Here is an 18577-nt window from a genome sequence, read left to right as displayed (position 1 = left end):
CAAATATAGTACTGCACAGTACTTTTCGTATAATTATACAACACATTTCATAAAACACCTCCATATGCCCAGGCTACACATGACCAGCGACCTCAATATCAAATTTCATATTTCACCCAATACAAAATTATAACAAATTTAGTACTATTTAGTACTTTTCGTGCAGTGCATCTCGTGCATCTGTATCACAAACCAAAATGTAAAAATTCCAGATTTATCTGTTCACCCTAAACCAAAATGTACCAAATTTAGTACCATTTTGTACACATTTCCAAAATCACCTTCATAATATCAAACTTGCTTCCAACATTGAGTCTCCTATCAAATTTCAAGTTTTTACCTCTATCCGTTCACATAATACCAAATGGTACCATTTTCGAAATTTAGTACCATTTTTGAACTTTTCTTAACCTTAAAGTTCGAATTTCCAAGAATCGTTTGGCTTCTTTTTTGAACTCCTTTTGTATTTGGTAGAACGTTCCCAGGCTTACTTAAGACCTTTTTATACAAGCTTCTCTTCTATGATTATTCGATTTTTATACCCTCCACTATCGTATGGAGGGTATCTTAAGTTTGTTATTCCGAAATATAAATTTTAGACCCCACAAAGTATATATATTCATGATCAGCATAAAATTTCTCTTGATGTCCGTACGTCAGTCTATCAGTCCGTCTGTGTAAATTACTCTAGCTTCCGAACGAATTAATATAGGTTGATTAAATATTACTCAGATGTGTGTTTGTTCTGCCGGACTTTTGGCATTGAAAATGGGCTACATAGGTCTACATACGTCTTCGTATAGCCCCCATATAACGGCACCTTTCTAAATTCGGTATTTTTATGATTTAAGCGACATTATTCACCAGAACCGCTTCAAATTGCGTATTTGAAGTTCGTAATGGGTACTACAGTCTATGACAAAAATTATGCATGCAGTTCACGTCTTCGCATAGCCCCCATATAACGATACCTCCTGATATTCGATATTTTGATGATTTTAACGACATTATTAACCGGAATCGTTCCAAATTTAGTAATGATAGTTCGTAATGGGTACTACAGCCTGTGACGGAAAATTGTTTATGCAGATCCAAATGTTCGTATAGACCCCATATAACGGCACCTTCCTATATTGGGTATTTCTATGATTTCAGCGGCATTATTCAACAGAATTTCAAATTTCGTTTTTGAAGCTCGTAACGGGACTACGACCCCATATAACTTTTTTTCTTTAAGCCGATTTTTTCTACGGATTTTTTTTGGAAAATGTTCAAGTTCCTTCGAACTTTGCTGAATTTTTACTTGTTTATCTGTAACTTCTGACGATCCTTTCATTATAGAATAGCTTTTGAAAGTTTTTATCTAAAGAAGGCTTTTCGAAAACCTATGGTCCTTTTAGAGATCTTTAATGTTTTAAGGACCTTCAAATATCTATCTCCAATAGACGAATTTCTAGAGGTTTGCTGAAAATATTTCCTGTTTAGAAAGCCTCCTAGTGTTATTTCAGAGATGACAAACTTCTGGGTGACATTTAATAAAAAATTCCATTTTGTTAGCCTTTTTCACACTTTTCCTTTGCTGCAGTTCCTCTCCCCGTTTAATATCTTAAGTACGGTTGGTCACCTGAAATGCTGGTAACCTCAAAATATCCAAATTAAATAACACTTATCCCAGTGGGTTTCTTACGAAAGCAGATTTCTTAGTTTTTGGAAAATCATTGCCAAATTATTTTCAAATAATTTGTTTGGAAAACAGAAAAATGAAAAGGAAAACAGAAACTGTTGATAACCACCCAGGACTAAGAAAAACATTTATCAAAATTCCACCAAAAAAAAAAAAGAAAGACAAACTCAAGTGGATCAAACTCTTGAAAAATTGCCAAAAAGAAACGAAAATGCAATTCTTTTCAAATGGCCAACGGGAAAAAGGAAAGAAAAACAACAATAAAACCTTACATTAACCTGAAAAGAATTACCAACAACAACAAAAAAGTCAAATGTTTATCTTTTGTGAAAAAATGCAATTTTGGCACACCTTGCACAATGCCAAGGTGAGAGATAATGGTAGAGAGACCGACAGACAGATCGCTTGGACAATGCCACTCAAACATCATTTTTCACTTTGCACAATTGCCTCAAATGCTCACCGCACATAGACACACACTGTCACATTTTTATCATTTTGCCAAAAAAAGAAGTAACATTTTCCCATCATTTTTCGGCTGGACAGACTATCTCCCAATTTTTTTCATTTTTTTTTTGCCAAAATGTCAAATGTTTCTTTTCTTGTCCTGCCATCCTTGTTGTTGCCATTATCGTATTATACGATCCCCGTGTATAGAAGAGTCCTTTTGTGTTCACTTTTTGATATCACAAGGCAATCGAGTAACAAAATTTACGTCCTTTCCTCTTTTGACAACGGGCGTTGTAACAATTCTGCTGCTGCTTTATCATTTGCAGTCATCCCTTGTCCAATTTGAAAACAACAACACTTCTAGGCATTTCGAATTTTTATGCAGCGGTCATTGTCGCCAGCAGGTAGATAGCCCTCCACAACCTGTGCGTATGCGTGTGTGTTTTTGTGCAACTTTTTAATTTTCCCTGCTTTTCAATTCAGCTCACACAACCAACAACAACCATTCTCAAAGAAAAAACGCAGGAAAATTGCATTGCACATGCGCAGCATAAATTTAATGCCTTTTTTCTAACTTGTCGTCCCTCGTCTATCGGGAGAGGGGTGTGTGTTCTCTTCTGCAACATCTTTTTTTTTTTTCTTTATGACTTTATGGTTTTTTGTTGGTATTATCAAAATTTTGATATCTACTTTTATATGCGTATCCATGCGCAATGATTGCTGGCAGGTTGCCTTTATTCTCTTTCGCTTCTTTGTAATTTATTTTTCCTTTCTTTTTCACAATTTTGTTGTTAGTGTTGTTCTTTTGCATTGTCATGCTTAATAAGGCTTGGAAATTCGGGTTTTATGTCTTCCATAGAATTATTGCATTTCTGGAGCCGCTTTGTTGGCCTTGGCAGATATTAATGCGAATCGTGGAATAAAAATATTAAAACCATTTTAATGTGAAAATTCTGAAATTATTGGTCATTGTGGAATTTTGATAGAGGGGAAAAACTATCTACCTGTTCATATCTCTTAAAAAAGGAAGAAGAAAACGAATTTCATCGAAGGACTTAGCAATTTTGGGCAATACGGAATTTGAATACAAAGAATATTCAAAAATAGAAATACATTTTATCCAAAAAAAAAGTAAAAAAAAAACTCTAAGTTCGGCCGGGCCGAACTTTGAATACCCTCCACAATTTGGAACGAATTTGGTCTTTTTTTGAAAATACGTACTAAAAAAATACGACAAGCACTAAATTTGCTATTTGAAGAAGGGATAGAGCTGGAAAATGTAAAATTGGTATTAAGATCACTTTTCGTGAGGGGATTGTTTTGATGTATGGGAGGGGTACTAAAAAACTACGAAAGGTGCTAAATTTTAATTTGCGAAGGAATAGTGCTTAAAATTTGGTATAGACGTCTCTATTGTGTAGGGTTGAAATTTGGAGGTTTATTTGGAAATTCGTACTAAAAAGTACAAAGCTAGTAAATCATACAAAATTTGGTTTTTAAGGAAGAAATAGTGTTGGAAATTCAAAATTTCGTAATAGAATCAATTTAAGGGCAGAATCAATTTAAGGGCCAAGGGATTAATATGTGGAGGGGGTACTAAAAAAAAGTACGAAAAGTAATAAATGGTATTAAATTTGATATTTGGAGTGAGTACCGCTGATGGGGTTGAGGATAGATGCACCAAAGGTTTGTTGGACATCCGGACTATAGGTGTACTAAAAGTACTAAAGAACTAAATTTGGAAGAATTAAATTTGGGAATTGGTGTTGACATAAGGAGGTGGTCTTGGAAGTCTGTAATCTGTGTAAGAACTTTAATAAATAGTACAAATAGTACTAAATTTTTCATGGAATGCTGTAATTTCTCCAATATATATATATATATATATATATATATATATATATATATATATATATATATATATATATATACTTTGTGGGGTGTAAAATGTATATTTCGAGCCGTTACAAACGGAATGACAAACTTAATATAAACTCCATACTATGGTGCAGAGCATAAAAAATCATTATTTTTGCACCAAAATTTTTTCGAAACCGTTCGTTTTGAATTTTATACAAGAGAAGAGTGATCGGAATAGCAAATTTTCGGATTTAAGCTTCATTCCTTCACCCAATACCAAATTTAGTTCCATTTTGTACTTTTGGAAGAATCATAGTACGCATTCCCAAATCCACCTGCTTCTCTAAAAAACTATATATCAACAGTGTCCTCCATATCAAATTTCAGAATACGAAATGTATTCTACTACCCAATTTCAAATTTACTACCATACTCTCCATACAGATATACCAAGCATGTCCCAAACCATCTCCTTCTCTCCACCCTAGAAAACAACAGAGACTTCCATACCAAATTTGAGAATTTCATCTGTATCCCAACATGCAACGGGATATTTTGTGGCATTTTCGTACGTTTACAGTATTAATTTCCAAAACCACCTCTTTGCCTCAAGACAGACACCAACAATGACATCCATATCAAATTTCAAGATTCCAGATCTATGCCTTTACCCAATACCAAATTTGGTAGCATTTAGTACTTTTCGAACAATTATAGTATGCTGTTTCAAAACAATCTACATATCTCAACCTCACATACCAACAGTGGCCTTGATATAACATTTCAGGATTTCAGCGGTGTAATTTCTCCAATTGCCAAATTTAGTACCATTTTGTACAATTATAGTACGCATTGCCAAAACCACCTCCATATTTTAAACGCAGACACCAGCTGTGACATCCATATCAAATTTCAGAATTTGATCTCTTTTTCTCATCCAATATCAAATTTAGTACCATTCAGTACTTTTCGGAAAATTATAGTACAAATTTCCAAAACCACTTCCTCATCTTAATTCCACATATATAAAGAGACTTCAATAACAAAATTTCAGGATTTAAGCTCTATTCCTTCACCCAATACCAAATTTAGTACCATTTTGTACTTTTCGTACAAACATACGACGTATTTCCAAAACCCGCTGCCAAATCTCAATCGCAGATACCATCAGTAATTGAAATAATAATCAAAATTGTATCTCCATCCCAACACCTAATATCAAAAATGGTAGCATTCAGTACCACCCAGTACCAATTATAGTACACATTTGCAAAATCACAAGCATATGTATAGGCTACACATTAACAGCGACCGTATAACCAACTTTCTGATTCAAAGAACTATCTGTTCACCAATACCAAATTGTACCAAATATATTTAGTACATTACATGAACTTGTATTACAAATTTCCAAAACCAGCACTTTATCACAAACCTTCAACCCACAGGGACTCCAATACCAACATTTTTAAACTCCAGCTTCTGTTCCGAATTTAGTAAAATTCGCACACTTAGTACACATTTCCAAAACCACCTTCATATATCAATCTTTTTTTCTAACCTTGATTCTCATAATAAATTTTTAAGTTTTTCGCTCTGGCCGTTCACATAATACCAAAATGGTACCATTTTAGAAGTTTAGTATCATTTTAGAACTTTTCGTTAGCTTTAAGTTCAAATTTCCATAAACACTTTGGTACATCTATCCTATACTCCATTAGTGACTCTCATTCCAAATATTATAGCGACCCTCTTTACAAATTGCATATTTCTAGCTCTATACCTTCGCCAAATACTAAATGTAATAAAAATAATAAAATTTAGTACTTTTCGTACTTTTTCAGTATGCTCTCCATAAATCAAACACTCTTAAATAGATTCCAAATACCAAATTTTTAATTTTCAACACTATTCCTTCCAAGAAAACCAAATTTTGTACCATTTACAACTTTTGTAGTAAATTTTAGGAAGAATTTCCAAAATCACCATCGAATTTCAACCCTACACACTAGACACGCTAGTGCCAAGTTTTAAGCACTATTCGTACTCCCAATACCACATTTAGTACCATTTAGCACTTTTTGTCCATTCCTTTAACTGAAACCTAATAGTACCAAATTTAGTACTATTTATTAAAGTTCTTACACGGACTTCCAACACCACCTCCTTACATCAACACTAAACCCAAATTTAATTCTTCCAAATTGAGTTTTTTTAGTACTTTTAGTACACCTATACTTCGGATGTTCAACAAACCTGTGGTGCATCCATTCTAAACCCCATCAGCGGTACTCATTCCAAATATCAAATTTAATACTTTTCGTACTTTTTTTGAGTACCCCCTCCACATATTAATCCCTCGGCCCTTAAATTGATTCTAATACGAAATTTTGAATTAAACCAAATTTTGTATGATTTACTACCATTGTCCTTTTTTTAGTACATATTTCCAAATAAACCTCCAAATTTCAACCCTACACAATAGAGACGTCAATACCAAATTTCAAGCACTATTCCTTCGCAGAATACCAAATTTAATACCATTTAGTACCTTTCGTACTTTTTTAGTACCCCTCCCATATATCAAACCATTCCCCTCACGAAAAGTGATCTAAATACCAATTTTAGATTTTCCAGCTCTATCCCTTCTTCAAATAGCAAATTTAGTGCTTGTCGTGCGTATTTTCTAAAAGACCTCCAAATCTCAACCCACTCCTTATATTAACCTCACCTCCAAAAAAAACTATATTCTTATATCAAAATATCAAGATTATAGCTCTTCCGTTCACACACACACACACCAAACGGTACCAAATTAAATGCTCTGTAGAACTTTTTTCACATTTATAGTTCGAATTTCCAAAAAAAACCTTTTATACATCCGAAGCCCCAGAATTCATTTTGAGTTCGTTTTAGTGAACGTCTAGTTTGCATTTTTTTAAAATCCACCCTCATTCCACCCCTTCAAAATCACATGTAGGCTTTTCACATGAGCGCGGGCTTCAGAGAGATACCCTTCCTCAATATGCCTGTACAGATACAACCTTCAGCTCTTTTGCGGAGTCAATCTTCAGCTCGTCTATGGAGACGACATTCAGCTTGTCTGTAAAGGGTGTCTTAAGTTTGTCGACAGATAATATTCTTTTAACTCGTTCATAAAGACTCTCACCAGATCGGCCCTGAATATTGTCACTTTAGACATCTGAATATTGTCACTTTAGACATCTACGATATCAGACTTTTTCACGTCTTTAAAACTTCGCAGATCACGTCTCTAAAGATAAATTCCAGGTTTTCCATAAATACAACCTCCAGTTCATGTATAAGGTAGAACTTGTATAATAAACAAACTTTTAGCAATTCTATACTAACTGCCTGTAGATCGTCGATAACTTCCGGCATTTCGTCTATAACAAGGGCTCTCAGGTCTTTCATAAAGACTCGCTTCAGTTTCACCGATAATTACGCCTTACCCAACGTCCATCAATTCACCCATATTTTCTATAAAGAACTCCAGCTTTCTTCACGTCTCGCTGCAATTCTTGCTCTTCAGCTTCATATATAGATCCCTGCACTTTAGCTTGCCTATGCTGACTGCCCCCACCCCTCTTAGCTATTTTAAATGCTCAACATCGCAAATTGATTTCGTCATGATACAGGTTACTCCCAGAATAATGGCTAAAAATTATTCTGATCAGTTGGTAGATTGCCAAAAAAAAAACTACCAATCCTTTGTTATCCTTTCAGAATGCAAACAAATTTCCACATCACATGCATAAGTATGTATGTCAATGACAGGAATATCCTCCAACTCTTTTGATTTCGACAGGTTTGCATAGCTGCATGGCACCACATTCAAATGCAACGGAACGAATCCAACATCCTGTGGGAATCGAGAAACACAACTTAAATTGCGTACAAACATGAGTGTGTGTGTGGTATCCTTGGGAATTGTTGCCGCTGCATTGTGATGCTAATTCATGGTTTGATTACATAATCATTAACCCTTTTTCCACGCAATGCATGGTTTTGCTGCGAGAGTTCCTCGGCATTCCACCCCTGCAATTCTTGCTTTGAATTCCATTATCCTTTGCAGCCAAATATCCTTTCCATTGTTGGTTGGCTTTTCTTACATCGCATTTGGAAAATTCTATGGAACTTTGATTGACAATTGAGTTGCCGATTGTTTGCACATTCCGCAGTGGTTTCACGACGCAGACAATGGAAACCGATTTGTGAAAATATTCGCCCCCGGCTATGAATATCTGATCTGAATTGCATTTGCCTTGCAAAGTGGAAAAAAAACGGCGATGTTTACATCGTCCTGTCTGAATTGAAGGAGTTCAGACAATAGTGAAAAAGGATTGATTTTCACAAAAAGGTAAACACCGCACAATGAGGGCAACATTTTGAGAGACACATGAGGGTGTGTTTTTAAAGAATGGCAGTGAGGGGGAAGAAAAATTATTTTCGGTGAAATTAATGCAAGCGAAATTAGAACGTGGGAAAATGCTTTGGCTTGCAAGAAATTACGCAGAACTTTTTCTTGAGTATGGTAAAGAGATAAGGGGGTCTTATAGACCAACAAATGGAGGCTTCAATAAACTGGACATGCATAAAAGTCTTTAGGATAGGAGAGACTTTATATACGAGCTAAAGAGGGCAGAAGGCCAATGAGTCTCCAAAAAAAAAAAAAAAAGAGCTAAAGAGCCTGAAGGTCCAATAAGAAGATCCCGTAAGTTTCCATAGAAGAGCTTAAGTCCCAATGAGTCTCCATAAATGAGCTCAAGATTTAATATGTCTCCTAAGACTTTAGATCGTCTAACCAACGAGACTACATAGATAAAAAGTCTCCATGTGCTCTCTGTAGGAGCAGAAGATCTCCAAGGACAATCTAAAGGAGCAGAAAGACTCCGTTGACTATCTGAAGGAAAGTCTCCATATACAAGCTAAAGAAGGCTGAAGGCGCATGAGTCTCCATAGATGAGCTCTAGGTCCAAAGAGTCCCATTGAAAAACTAAAAACTCAATGAAAAGAGCTGAAGGCCAAATAAGAAGATCCCATAAGTCTCCATAGAGGAACTTAAGTCCAAATAAGACTCCATAAATTAGCTAAAAAGTCTCCTAAGACGAGCTGAAGGTCCAACGAGACTACATAGATACAAAGTCTCCATGCGCTATCTGTAGGAGCAGAAAAACTTCGTAGACTATCTGAAGGAAAGTCTCCATATACAAGCTTAAAAAGGCTGAAGGCGCGTGAGTGTCCATAGACGGGCTCAAGGCCCGAAACAAAAAAGTCCAAAGAAAACAGCTCAAATAAGAAATCTCCATAGAGGCGCTTAAGTTCAAATGAGACTTCATAAATGAAGGCCCAACGAGTCTCATTGTTGAAGAGTCTCCATGCGCGAGATAAACGTGGGGAGGGTGTCCAGGAACGATCTGAAGGAGCAGAAAGACTCCGTAGAGGATCTGAAGGTCTTATTAGTCTCCATAGATGAGCTGAAGACCCGATGAGCCCCTATGGATGGGCTGAAGGCTCAATGAATCTACATGGAGGCGCTGAAGATTCAATGCATCCTAAGGACGAGCTTAAGGCTCAATGATTGAGGTGAAGGTCTAATGAGTCTTAATAAATGAGCTGCAGTCCCAATGAGACCGAAGAGCAAGCGACTCTCTATAGGCGAGCTGAAGTGCCAGTGAGTCTTCAAAGACAAGTTAAAGGGCTACTGAATCTTCAAAGTCGAGCTAAACGGCTAGGGTATCGCCACAAACAAGCTGAAGGGCCAGTGAGCCTCCATAGGCGAGCTGAGGAGCCGGTGAGTTTCCAAAGGCGGGTTTAAGGATCAGGGAGACGTCTTAGAGGAGCTGAAGGGCCAATAAATCTCAAGAGTTGAGTTGAATAGCCAGTGAACCTGAGCCGAAAGTCCAGTGAGTCTCCATAAACGACCTGAATGTCCAATGAGTTTCCATAGTTAAGCTAACGGATCATGAAGACAAGCAGAGCGAAAGAAAGTCTCTATAGATGAGCTGCAGGGCCAATGAGTTTCTATAGACAAGCTTTAGGACGACGGAGTCTATCATAGACGAGGTCGCCTTGGTAAACGAGCTTATGGTCCAGCTCTCTCTGGGACAGGAAGCCACCATAGACAAGCTCTCTCTCTATCTCTCCCTAGAAGAGCTCTCTCTAAGACAGCGAGTTTCCATAGACAATCTCTCCCTTTCTCTGAGAGAGGTAGTCTCCATTAACGAGCTTTGTCTGAGAGAGGGAGCTCCATAAACTCAAAATCTCTCTCTCTCTCTCTCTTAAAGTGGTAGTCTCCATAAACAAGCTCTCTCACTCTCTTTACAACAGGGAGACTTCCTAGAGGAGCACTCTCTAGGACGGGGAGTCTCCATAGAGAAGTTCTATTGGGGAAGTGTTTATATGGAGTCATTTTAAACGAGCTGTAGGGAATAATCTTGGAAAGGTAGGTCTCCATATATCTGAAGAGCTAGGCAAGTGAGTCTATCTGAGGTGAGCTAATAGACCAGGGACAAGGGAGACTTTCATGTGAGCTAAATGGATTCTTTACCGACGAGCAATTTAGCACCAAATGACAAAGGGACATATAATTTGTTTTTAGAAGGAACACCTTTATAAAACCCTCTTCCATAGGTAAATAAATATATGGCAATTCTTGGTTCCCTCGTTCCAATAACATATTCCGGTAATTATCCTCTCTCAAAACATGTTGCAGTTAATATTATAATTTTGTCTTCAGATTTTTTTCTCTCCTACATTGTTTGCCAATTTTTACACCTTTTTGTATTTTTTTCCTCCTTTTTGTTTAAATCAATTGTGGTCTTCTGATCTGCCTATTGTTTATCCTGCAAACACTTGTACCCCCTGATGGCAATAATGATGATGGCAATGATCTTTGCATGCTGCCACTGTCTAAGACTGACTGCACTTGTTGTTACAAGTAGCAGCTGCTAATTATCCATTGGTCATCGCTGCATGCATGCGTGCAATATGCAGGGAAGAACAACCTGTGGCAAAAGAACAATTTATGGCCTTCTTTTCATGCCAAAAAACGACCGGGTGTTATTTATGCATGCACTTGCCTTCTTCGGTTTGGCCGAAAATGAAAATTGTTCTTCTTATTCTTTGTGAAAAATAAAAATCATGGTTATTTAGAATAGAAAAAAAATATTGCATTTTTATGAGTTTTATCGCCGTTTTTTTTTTTTTTTTTTTTGTTATGGATGTAAGACTCGTCTTCTGTGTATATTATTGTTGTAATTATTTGGGTTTTAGTTGGTGGGTTTGGTACAGGTGATATAAATAAAAAATGCCAATATGACCAACAATAGAAAACCATACCTCAAAGATATTTATACCCTCAGCCATATGACTAGAGTGGATGTATATGATTTGATACGGCGAAAACGTGCCTAGTCGAAATAACGGTTTGAGACCCTAGGTATCTTTGGACCAAATCCGTTTCAGGACATTTGGAGTCTATTTTGCCATGTCCGTCCGTCTGTCTGGCGGAATGGTGCACACGATACCTCTCGAAGGGAGTATCCCATTTGGCACAAACTTGATACGTAATAATATTATCAAACCTAGTTTGAGTTCGTAGATGGGCAATGTTAGCATCAGCCTCACAAAAAGTCGAAATTTTCAAAAAAAAAAAAAAAAAAAATATTACACAGAGAAGGAAAGGAGAATCCGATTTTGTTCCGACTTTGCAAATCTAATATTTGCATTAGTTCTAGGTCAGGTATTGACCAACAAAGGGTCAACATTTTGAATAATTTTAGCTCTTATAAAATGTGATATAAGAGAGCAATTGTCTTCAAATACACATATCACAATATTTTTATTAACCCAAGGTCTGGTGTGAATAACCAAAACGATTATTGAATCCAAAATAAGCATCCGGTTCTCTTCATATTTTGCACATCCCATTATTTCTGCTGACACAGGAAGTGCTGTAAAAATGGGATGTACCGGCCCACTCCTTCTGGTACCTCCCCACAAAGGGACAACTTTTTGAATGACCATGAAACTCATAAAACGGAAAATTAACATCTGATTCCATTTAGACTTGGTGCATCTCAATATTTCCATCAACACCAGATCTTTTATAAAGATGATAGAGATCGGACCAGTTCTTCTGGTACATCTCCCATTTAAAAAAATGCTCAAAGACCTCACCCACAAAGGGTCACAATTTCCAATATTTACAGGGTGAGATGAAAAAACTGCAACCAACTACAGACTGCTGTCATTTCTAAGCCACTCGTTCGACAGCTGTTAAAATTATTCCAGTGACAGCTCATTATATTGTTTACAAGCGTACACAGAGCATTTTGGTGAGAATTTTTCAGAAAAAAAAATTATTCGTGATGGAATTCAAGGCCATAGTTTATATTTGGCTGGAAAACCACAAGTGGCTATTGTTAGAGCCATCCAGCATTTAAATATGAATAAATCTTTTGTGTCTCGTACCATCACAAGTTACCGTGATACTGGTAGCGTAGCCCGACGTCAAGGAAGTGGACGGAAGAAAACAGAAATGGTTTGAAAAGAAGCGTCTTAATTGACGCAGTGGTCGAAAAATGGCTCGTGAGCTGAACATATCGCAATATTCCATTCGGCAAATATTGAAAAATGAGCTCGGGATAAAGCCATTGAAATGCCAAAAAGAGCAAGAACATACATCCCAACAGAAAGAAAATAGACTCAAAAGAGCTAAAGAGAGAGAGAGAGCTTCGCTTCACCGAAAGTGGTGAACTGTCGAATTTGGTTTTCTCCGATGAGAAAACATTCATTGTTTAGCCGTTTGTAAGCCTCCAAAATGATAGCGTTTACATGCCAAAAAGGTCAGCTTCAGTTGGCCACCAAAACTCAAGCGCCGGCTATGGTGATGGTGTGAGCCGCCATAACAGCCGATGGTCGTATTATTCGACCGTTGCATCAGAATAAATGTCGAATATTATCGCGAAAATATTCTGGAGCACGCAAACATTTTGGCCGCAGACCTTGGGCATTCCAATAGGACTCAGCATCATCGCACTCAGCATCATCGCACTCAGCATCATCGCACTCAGCACGCGCCACCCAAGAAGGGTTACAAAATGAGGTTCCTTGCTTCATTTTCAGCGCACAATGGCCACCAAAATCTCCGGATACCAATCCGTTGGACTATAGTGTCTGGAGTATTTTGGAAAGCAAGGTTGGCACTAAAAACTACCAAAGTGTCGGTCAACTCAAGCAAGCGCTTAGTCGGGAATGGGTCAAAATACCGCAGAGCAACATTCGAGGAGCGTGTGACGGGTTTATTGGCCGTTTGAAAACCATAATTCTTGCCAAAGGTGACCAATTCGAACAAATTTAGACTTATTCTAAAATTTGATGCTATTTCCGACATTTTTTGCTATCATTCAATAAAATTTAAAAATAAAATGTAAAACATATGGCGTTTTTAATATTTTTGCAGTTTTTTTCTCACCCTGTAAATATTGATATTACACTCTCATGATATTTTATACTATTTAGTTCTTTAGTACCATCATCCTTCAACGTTCTGAAATATCAGCCTACATTAATCCAAATTGCAGAAATCTAGTTCTACCAGTTGGCTAAAACTCCATTTAGTACATTTTTAGTACTACTGGAAATAAGTTACAAAATAACAAGTAAAAAAGCTGTAAGTTCGGCCGGGCCGAACTTATAATACCCTCCACCATTTGGAACGAATTTGGCAATTCTCGAAAAAAAAAAAATAAAATCCGTTTAAAATTCTGTTAAAATCTTAAAAATACCGAATGCCTATACGACGACGTAGACCTGCATAGGCATCTTTTATCATAAGCCATTACAATATTGAAATGCGAAACTTGAAAACAAAAATCGGTGAATAATGTAGCTAAAATCATGAGGTACTATTATATTGGGGCTATACCAAAATGTGGACCTTCACAGACACTTTTCTGTCATAGGCTGTAGTATCCATTACGAACTTCAAATACCTAATTTCAAACAATTCCGGTGAATAATGTCGTAAAATCAACAAAGTACCGAATATCGGGATAGACGGACAGATGGACGGACATCACTAAATCGACATATATATATATATATATATATACTTTGTGGGGTCTAAAATGTTTATTTCGAGGTGTTACAGACGGAATGACAAACTTAATATACCCTCCTTACTATGGTGGAGGGTATAATAATACAAATCCAGCAAAAATTGGTAGGTTTTCCTAAAAATTAGTAATTAAAAGAACCTACTTTTCTCATTACCACGTAATGAGTAAGGTTAACTTGATCTGTGAGTGTCTGACTTCAAAATCGAAGGATGTAAGCAAAATCCCCCATCTTTCACACTTTTGGAAATTTTCGGATTACAATTCTTCGGAATCCGTGCATTTTAGACATATAGAGTCTTCGGCAATATTGTATCTAGGTTGAAGATGTTCACCCTCCCCCTCGAGTCACCAAAGTGGTGTTTTTGGTCCTTTTTATACCCTACACCACAAGGTGGTCAGGGTATTATGTCTTTGTGCATTTGTTTGTAACAGGCAAAAGGAAACGAGATAGACCCATAGTTCCTTTTGATGATCTGCATAGAATCACATTCTGAGTCGGTTTATGCATGTCCGTCCGTCCGTCTGTCTGTCCATGTATTTTTGTAAACAAAGTACCGTTCGCATTTATTGCCCTATCCAGATGAAATTTTGCACAAATCATTTGTTTAGCCCAAGGACGAACCATATTGAAATTGGAGATAATCGGTAAAAATTTAGATACAGCTCCCATATATATCTTCGTCCGATTTGCCTTTTATTGTGCACCAAACGTTTAATATTAGCCCGAAATGTATGGAATTTTGCACGTACGATCAGATTGGACCTGAAAATAAGTATGCCAAATTTGATCGAAATCGGTTCAGATATAGCTATAGCTCCCATATATATTGTTCATCCGATTTGTTATTTGCTAATATGCTTTCTGTAACAACAATATTTAGGGAAAAATATCAAATACAGCTCAGAAATACATTTGCTAAATTTTATCGAGATCGGTTCAGATTTGGATATAGCTCCCAAACATAACTTCGTCCGATTTACCTTTTATTTTGCACCAAACGTCTAATATTTGCCCAAATGGGATGGAATTTGGCACATACGACCGAATTGAGTCTAGAAGGTAGTATGTCAAATTTGGTGAAGATCGGTTCAGATATAGCTATAGCTCCCACATATATTGTTCATCCGATTTGTTGTATTTGTTACCCACAGCCGTAATATGCACTTCAGGGAAATACATCAAATACAGCTCAGAAATATCTTTGCCAAATTTTATCGAGATCGGTTCAGATTTGGATATAGCTCCCATATATATCTTTATCTGATTTCAAATTAATTTTGCACCAAATGGGCAATACAAGTCCGAATTTAAAAGATACTAATGCTTCGACATATTTAGTCCTTTGAATTTTAAATTATAATAAAATTATAATCATAGGGTGTATGATTGAGTTCTCCCACAAAAACTTTTAATTGTTATGTGGAGCTCTACTAAATTTGCATAGTGGTGTAGGGTATCATAAAGTCGGCCCCGCCCGACTTTAGGACTTTCTTTACTTGTTTCTTATCTTGTCGTGAAATGAAATGAATTTGGTTCTTGTGATCACTCAACTTTTGATTGATTTTCGAAAAGAAGTCACAAAAAAACAATTCTTGGCCATAAATATTACATCTGCAATGTCCCGGGGCCACCTGTCTGATTTTCCCACACGAATTATCATGAAATGCAATGATCCTGCGGCTGCTGCCCCTGCTGTAACTTCCTACAACAATCAATAATTTTCGATGGCAACTGCGTTTGCAAATATTACAGCAGGAGCAACAACAATCAACAGGAAAACCCGAATTCCCACTGTGTCAAACCTTTATCAAAATCGCCTTCAGGGCATTATCAAATCATAAAAATCGACAACAACAACAAAGCAACCTTTTGGAAAAAATCCAAAAGTCATTTTCTAATAAAGACAAACAAACCATCAATTATAAATTCAAAAAGAAAGAAAGGAAAATCCAGGAAAAGCAATGCCAAGAAAATCGAATTCAAAAAGAGAATAACAAACGATCAAGCGCAACAGCATGTTGCGATCGTGGTTTGAAATGAAGAAAGAAAAAAACCTGCCAATAACTTGATAATGATTCTGACGGCCGTGGTGGTGGTGGTTGTGGCAAAAAGGATGTGAAAATTTCGATCCCATGAAACATTTTCAGTTTTTCAATTCCAATTAAAAACGTGAAAACGAATCACAAGGACCCCCAAAATCTAAGCCACACGAATGGAAAACGCGTAATCATGCTGAGTCGGAGGAAAACAAAAACAGAAAAAAAGGTAACAACAATAAATGATAGGGGAGGGGGATAATGGAAGAGATTGGCATTTGCAAGATGCCAATGTTGGTTCTCAAGGTTTTGGCTGGTAATGGCCAACAGACACACACACACCATCCCTAAAACCAAGGAAAACCACGTTTTTTTTTTCTCCCCCAACCACCAAATTGCCAAAGGGCCCATAACAATTGCCAAGAAGGGGATTGGATCTTGGCCTACCTAAGAATTTTAATTTTCACCTGTAGCCCCGACCAAGACAAGTGTGTGTAGATCATAGAAATTCTCAATTTACTACCCCCTGATAATTATAAGGACGACGACGACGTGATGATGGTGGTAGTGGTGGTTGGTCGGAATCAGTGATAATTTCTGGTGTTTTTAGCCAAAAAGTCAGTTTTTCACATCACCTTAGAGAAATGTGTCTCTCCATAAGTGAGTGTGTGTGTGTGTGTGCGTTTAGTTTTATGACCAAAAGAATACGTTGAGACTGATTTTTGATAACACAACAGTTTTCAAAACATTTAGCCAAACTGGAAAAAAGGGATTTTTGTTTTTTGATTTGTTTTTTTTTTTTCAAAATTTCTTCTCTCTTCTTTTGTTGTTGTTTTTTTTCATAGTTTTTGTAGTTGTTGTTTGTGAAGACCCTAAATTTACAAATTTTATGACTCTTGATTTCAATTTAATTTCACACACACACACGCATACAATCTCTATACCCATGTACCAAAAAAGATGTTCGATATTCATTTTTTTTTGCTTTTCCAGACCTTTTAAGCGTTTTTCACCCATCCTTTTTTTTTTTTGTAAAAGTGCCTCATAAATTTCCTGATTAGCTAGTCGAATGGAAAAAGATGCAGGTTTTATCAAAGATATTGCATCTTTTGTTAAATTTATTGAAAATTACAATTTATGTGAAATTTGAAAAAGAAAATCGTTCTGAAAGAGTTGAATTGGGGCTTAAGGAAAATTTGTTAAATTGTATATTTTTATACCCTCCACCATTCTATGGAGGCTATATTAACTTTGGCATTCCATTTGTAACTCCTCGAAATATTCATAATAGACCCCACAAAGTATATATATTCTGGATCAGCGTAAAATTCTAAGACGACTTAGCGATGGCCATATGTCTGTCCGATGTCCGTCCATGATAATTTCTGGTATTTTTGTGTGTCCGCCTGTCTGTCTGTTGTAATCTTTTGAATGAATTGAGATAGAAGGCTATAATTTTGCACACATGTGTATTTTCCCAGTAAGCAGATTAAGTTCGTAAATGGGCCATGTCGGTCCACATCTTAATATAGCCTCCATATAACGATACCTCCCGATATTCTGTATTTTAATGATTTTAGCGACACTTTTTAGCGGAATTGTTTTAAATTTCGTAGTTGAAGTTCGTAATGGATACTACAGCCTATGACAAAAAATTGCCTATGTTGTGCTCCACGTTTTCGTATAGCCCGCATAGAATTGTACCTCCCGATATTCGGTATATTGATCATTTTAGTGACATTACTCACCAGAATTGTTTAAATTTCGTGTTCTTCCCATAACCCCCATATGAGGGTTTTTCATTTGGGAGTTACTTTTCTAATTTTTTTTCGGTACTAAGTGAAGGAAAAAAGCTGAAATCCTGAAATTTGACTCACTGGCCCACCAGCTCGTCTATGGGGGAGACTCACTGGCCCACCAGCTCGTCTATGGGGGAGACTCACTGGCCCACCAGCTCGTCTATGGGGGAGACTCACTGGCCCACCAGCTCGTCTATGGGGAGAGACTCACTGGCCGACCAGCTCGTCTATGAGGAAAGACTCACAGCCGACCAGCTCGTCTATGAGGAAAGACTCACAGCCGACCAGCTCGTCTATGAGGAAAGACTCACAGCCGACCAGCTCGTCTATGGGGAGAGACTCACTGGCCCTTCAGCTCGTTTATGGAGACTCCCTGGCCCTTCAGCTCGTCTATGGAGACTCCCTGGCCCTTCAGCTCGTCTATGGAGACTCCCTGGCCCTTCAGTTCGTCTATGGAGACTCCCTGGCCCTTCAGCTCGTCTATGGAGACTCCCTGGCCCTTCAGCTCGTCTATGGAGACTCCCTGGCCCTTCAGCTCGTCTATGGAGACTCCCTGGCCCTTCAGCTCGTCTATGGAGACTCCCTGGCCCTTCAGCTCGTCT

Source organism: Musca domestica, unplaced genomic scaffold (assembly GCF_030504385.1).
Source record: "Musca domestica strain aabys unplaced genomic scaffold, Musca_domestica.polishedcontigs.V.1.1 46, whole genome shotgun sequence".
In the NCBI taxonomy this organism is placed as follows: Eukaryota; Metazoa; Arthropoda; class Insecta; order Diptera; family Muscidae; genus Musca; species Musca domestica.
The sequence above is the reverse complement of the archived record's forward strand: the minus strand, read 5'-3'. Positions refer to the sequence as shown.